Below are 5,245 nucleotides of genomic sequence, written 5' to 3' on the forward strand. Positions count from 1 at the left end.
AAAAAAAAAAAAAGAAAAATATATAACATTCTACTAAAAACAAAAACAAAAAAAACAACTACTCATAATAACCCCAAATTATGTAAGTTGTATTACTTTCATGAGGTTCACACCCTTTTGCCACATAAATTATAAACAATTGCCATTTCTTGTCAGTTTTATCTTGGAAACATCACTTCTCTCCCCTCATATTGCTCCTTTTTAACTTCTGGTCATTAACATCTGGTAACTATAAATTCACATGAAACTCTAGATACTCAGTTGTCTTCTGCCTCTTCTCAGTTCAAAGCGTCTTACTCATTACTGACAGATCAAAGTTCTTTGGGTAGTGTGCTGCCTTATTCACCTGTAGTGTCCAAATATATGGCTATATATATATGTATATATATAACATAATTTTATTTACCACCCATGTAGTTCATTATCCACTCATTCATCAATGTCAAACATTCATTTTCAATTATTTCGTATTATTTGACTTAATTTTCATATTATTTGTCTTATTATTTTCATATTATTTGACTTAATTTACATCAGTACTATAAAAGAAGGTTAAAATGGTTACAATTACAACTTCTATCTTAGGCATGATTCCTAGTCTGTTATATATAGTCAGAATATGTATATATATATATATGTATATATAAATCAGCTAAATCATACATAAACCCTGTCAGAACTGAAAGAATGGCTCTATGGGTATCTTCATATGTTTAATTTCTGAATAATTATAGAAATGATCTGTTTACTTCTTGTTTACATTCTTTCTATATCTGACCATTACCAAACTCCAACTCTCTCTCTCACTTCTTTTATTTGGCACACTGAAGCAACTTCAGTTGTAGTCTGTTCACTTATAAGGTGGCATTCCCGACACAGTATTTTTCTCCAAACATGTCAGAATCCTGCAGCCACAGAAAATCCAAAGCTAAAAGATTTTTGATGCATGGGCATGGTGGATTTTCCTTGAATCTGAAAGAACTCTAGTGGGAGGTATTCAAAACAAAAGGTCCTCTAGAACCTTGTTCCTCAGAGTGGTCTACGGATGAGAAATAGTGGCAAAAATCTGAGAAATTTTATTTAAAATGTATAGTCTCAAACCATACACGAGACTTACTATCAGAATCTGCTTTTGATCAAGATCCTTAGGTTATTTCCATGCACATTAAAAGTTGAGAAGTTTTTGATAAATATTGATATCTGACCTCACACCCTAAAATTTTGACTTGATTGACATAGAGTTCACCCTCAGTATTGAAATTAAAAAAAAGAGAAAAAACTCCCCTGATAATTTTTTAATGAGTTTAAATGAGTATAAAATTGAGAAACACTAGGTTCCCTTGTGGTTCAGATGGTAAAGAATCCGCCTGTAATGCAGGAGACCTGGGTTTGATCTCTGGGTTGGGAAGATCCCATGGAGAAGGGAAAGGCTACCCACTCCAGTACTCTGGCCTGTAAGAATTCTATGAACCCATAGTCCATGGGGTCGCAAAGAATTGGATACAACTGAGTGACTTTCATTTTCAATGTAACACAAGTATAAACTGGTAAAAGTAACTGACTCTTCTTATATTTAACTATAAGATCTCTCCTGACTTGAGTGTGCAATTATCTTGATACAATCATTTCTAAGTATGGTTCCAATTTTCCTATTTTAGAACAAAAAGTGAAAATATAATATATAAGAATAGAAGTAACATGAAACATAAGTGCCTAATAAAATATTTTATATATGTAACTTAGCAACTAGAATCATTAATAGTGAGCACCTAAAAAAGTAAAAAATTAAGTTAATATTCTGAATTCTTACCCCATAACTTTAAATCCAATAGCATATAGATTGGACTTTGAATTAATATGTATATTTTGTATTTACATATAAAATTGATTAAATACATTTTTGTACAAGGATAAATGATTTACCTAATCATATTAAAATTTGTTGCCATGTTAATATTAAGATAACTTGTCAGAATGTTGCCCAATCCTTTAAAACCTTTTATTCACAGAGTGGACTGGGAATTAGTAGCTCTGGCTAGGAGATTGTATGAGATGCAGAATCTCAAAACCTCAAATGCTCCTCAGAACTGCTGGATGAAGATCTGATTTTGAAAAAATATCCAGGTGAATCTGTGAAGAAATCTTAATCACTAATTGATGAGTTTAGGATTGACAGAGAATCCCTCTTGAAGTGAAAAATTAGACAACTGTGGACATGTCAACTGCAACTGCTTCTTTTCTCAAGAGCTTGCCTCTTGAGAAATGGAAATCCTTGGAGAGTATTTGAACTGGCAACCCACTCCAGTACTCTTGCCTGGGAAATTCCATGGACGGAGAAGCCTGGTGGGCTACAATGAGGTCTCAAAGTGTCGGACACGACTGAGCGACTTCACTTTCTTTCTTCTATAGTTCCTTTTGGAGAAGGAAATGGCAACCCACTCTGGTGTTCTTGCCCAGAGAACCTTCTAGACAGAGGGGCCTGGTGGGCTGCAATCTATGGGGTTGCAAAGAGTCGGACACGACTGAGCAACTAACATACATAACATATTTATTGCCTGGCATATATGAAATCCAGGACACACCTTCATAGCACAGTGATCACAACCACTCAGGGGAGAACTGAGAAAGGTACAGATGTTTGCTACCTTAAAGCTGAAGAAACATACACCAAGACAGAGTTAGAGATGCTGACCTGTGATGCAGATTGGTTTCAAAAGGGGCTCTGAGACCTGGGCTGTGCTGGCCTTCTCGACACTAAAGACAGCAGAAAGCTGGGTACCTATCATTCCTGACACCAATACAGAGCTATCTTCTGAGTCAAAGGAAGCATGTTGCAAATTAAATTTGGTGTTGAGATTTCCAGCAAGAAGAAAGGTGAGTATATTCATCTCACATCTGTGACTTGAGACTATTAAGTCTGGAAATACTAATGTGAAAATTCAGGCAAATATTCCTCATATATTCATGCATGGAATTATGTATAAAATCCCATTTATATCCTGAACACTATGCAATTACTTGTTACACAGAGGAGAATAAGTCTGATTCGGTGTATCATCTGACTTACAGCATATCTCAAGTCTAAAAATGTGCTGTTTAGAAATGACAGTTTTCTGAACTTTAAGTAGGAAGGTTAAAACAATTACAAGGTGTTGGAGAATGTTTTCATGATGATTTCTAACTTAAATAAGATTGAAAAGAAAAGAGAACTTATTTAGCATACAACAGAGAAAAGAGAGTTGGTAGGATTATTTCATGTGAAAAAAAAAAAAACATATAAAAAGACAGACAGCTGCTACCTGCTTCTCCTTTAGCCTTCAATATTCCCCAGCATCAGGGTCTTTTTCAATCAGTCAGTGCTTCATATCAGGTGGCGAAAGCATTGGGGCTTCAGCCTCACCAACAACACTGTCCAATGGATATTCAGGGTTGATTTTTATGGCACACATAGAAAATGGTAAAAAATGATATGGCATCATGGGGTAGACAGATGAGGCAGTTTGTGGCTGAAGGTGAAGAATTAAGAGACTTAATGTCACTGAATGTCACTCTAAATCTCATATATAGATGCCATCTGTATATGTTTATCTATATTTATATGTACACATACATATGTACATATATGGATCTGCATATTTTATGTATTATACTATGACTCACTCATCTATTCATCCATTGCTGAACATAAATTTGAATTATTTCCAATTTTAATTGTTATGCATACAGCTGCCATGCACGTTTTAATGATGATAAACATGGCTAAATATTTTAATAGAAAATATATTTATTATATTTGAAAATGAGGCTTTATAAATATTGGATTTAGATGTACTGTGCTTCCATAAATAGACCCAGAGTTAAGTGATTATATAGGTCAAAAGGATGCCTAAATAGTGAATCATTTATATGGAACACTCTACTCCAAATGAAAAAAAAAAAAAAAAAAAAAAAGAATTCCCTCCAATGACCATGTTTTTCTCTTTCCCTTCCAGAGACTATGCAGATGGAAATGGCAGCAGAAAATCACTCTCATCCTCGCTGGGCTCACAGAACAGCCATGAATCCACCTGCCCCTTTTCCTTCTCTTCCTGGTAATCTATGTGGTCACAGTGGTGGGGAATCTGGGCATGATCACACTGATTGGGCTCAGTTCTCACCTGCACACCCCCATGTACTATTTCCTCACCAACTTGTCTTTTATTGACCTCTGTCAGTCCACTGTCATTACCCCCAGAATGCTGGGGAATTTTATGACAGAGAAGAACATCATCTCCTACCCTGAATGCATGACTCAGCTCTTTTTCTTTCTTCTTTTTATTATTGCAGATGGTTACCTGTTGGCTGCAATGACATATGACCGCTATGTTGCCATCTGTAGCCCCTTGCTGTATAATATTACCATGTCCCATCAGGCCTGTTTCTCCCTCATTTTTGAGTGTATATGATGAGATTGGTATGTGCATTCTCTCACACAGGCTGCATGCTTAGGGTTCATTTCTGCAAATCAGATGTGATCAACCATTATTTCTGTGATCTTCTGCCCCTCCTAAAGCTCTCCTGCTCTAGTACCTATGTCAACAAATTACTGGTTCTGTGCTTTGGGGCACTTAACATCTTTGCCCCCATCCTGACCATGCTCAGCTCCTACATCTTCATCATTTCCAGCATCCTCCATATTCATTCCATGGAGGGCAGGTCCAAAGCCTTCAGCACATGCAGCTCCCACATCTCAGCTGTCACTATTTTGTATGGATCTACAGCATTTATGTACCTGCGGCCAACATCTGTAAGCTCCATGGACCAAGGGAAAGTTTCCTCTGTGTTTTATACTATTGTTGTGCCCATGCTGAATCCCTTGATCTACAGCCTCAGGAATAAAGATGTCAATGTTGCCGTGAAGAAAATGCTTAAGAGAATATTTTTGTGACCAGACAATAACTAATTAAAAGGTATATAACTCCATTGCTAACACTAGCAAGGGGGCACTCCCCATCCCCCTTCTGATGTCTGTGTCAGAAGTTTTCTCTCTTTTATACTTTAATAAAACTTTATTGCCCCAAAGCTCTGAGCAATCAAGCCTCATCTCTGGCCCCAGATTGAGTTCTCCTCTGTAGACCAAGTATCCTGGTGTCTTTCATGGTTCAGCAACAATCTTTCAGTTCTCTTACTTCAAAATCCTTACCAGAGCTTAAAATCTGAGTTAAGAACTCCTTCATGCTTTGCAACACTGCTCAAACCAGTATGC

General features: G+C 36.5%; 1 pseudogene; it reads left to right on the plus strand.

Moving 5' to 3' along the window:
- Positions 1 to 3,985: 3,985 nt before the first annotated feature.
- Positions 3,986 to 4,927, plus strand: LOC104980641 (annotated as a pseudogene).
- The last annotated feature ends 318 nt before the right edge of the window (positions 4,928 to 5,245 follow it).

Source organism: Bison bison, unplaced genomic scaffold (genome assembly GCF_000754665.1).
Source record: "Bison bison bison isolate TAMUID 2011002044 unplaced genomic scaffold, Bison_UMD1.0 scf7180017864506, whole genome shotgun sequence".
Lineage (NCBI taxonomy): Eukaryota > Metazoa > Chordata > Mammalia > Artiodactyla > Bovidae > Bison > Bison bison.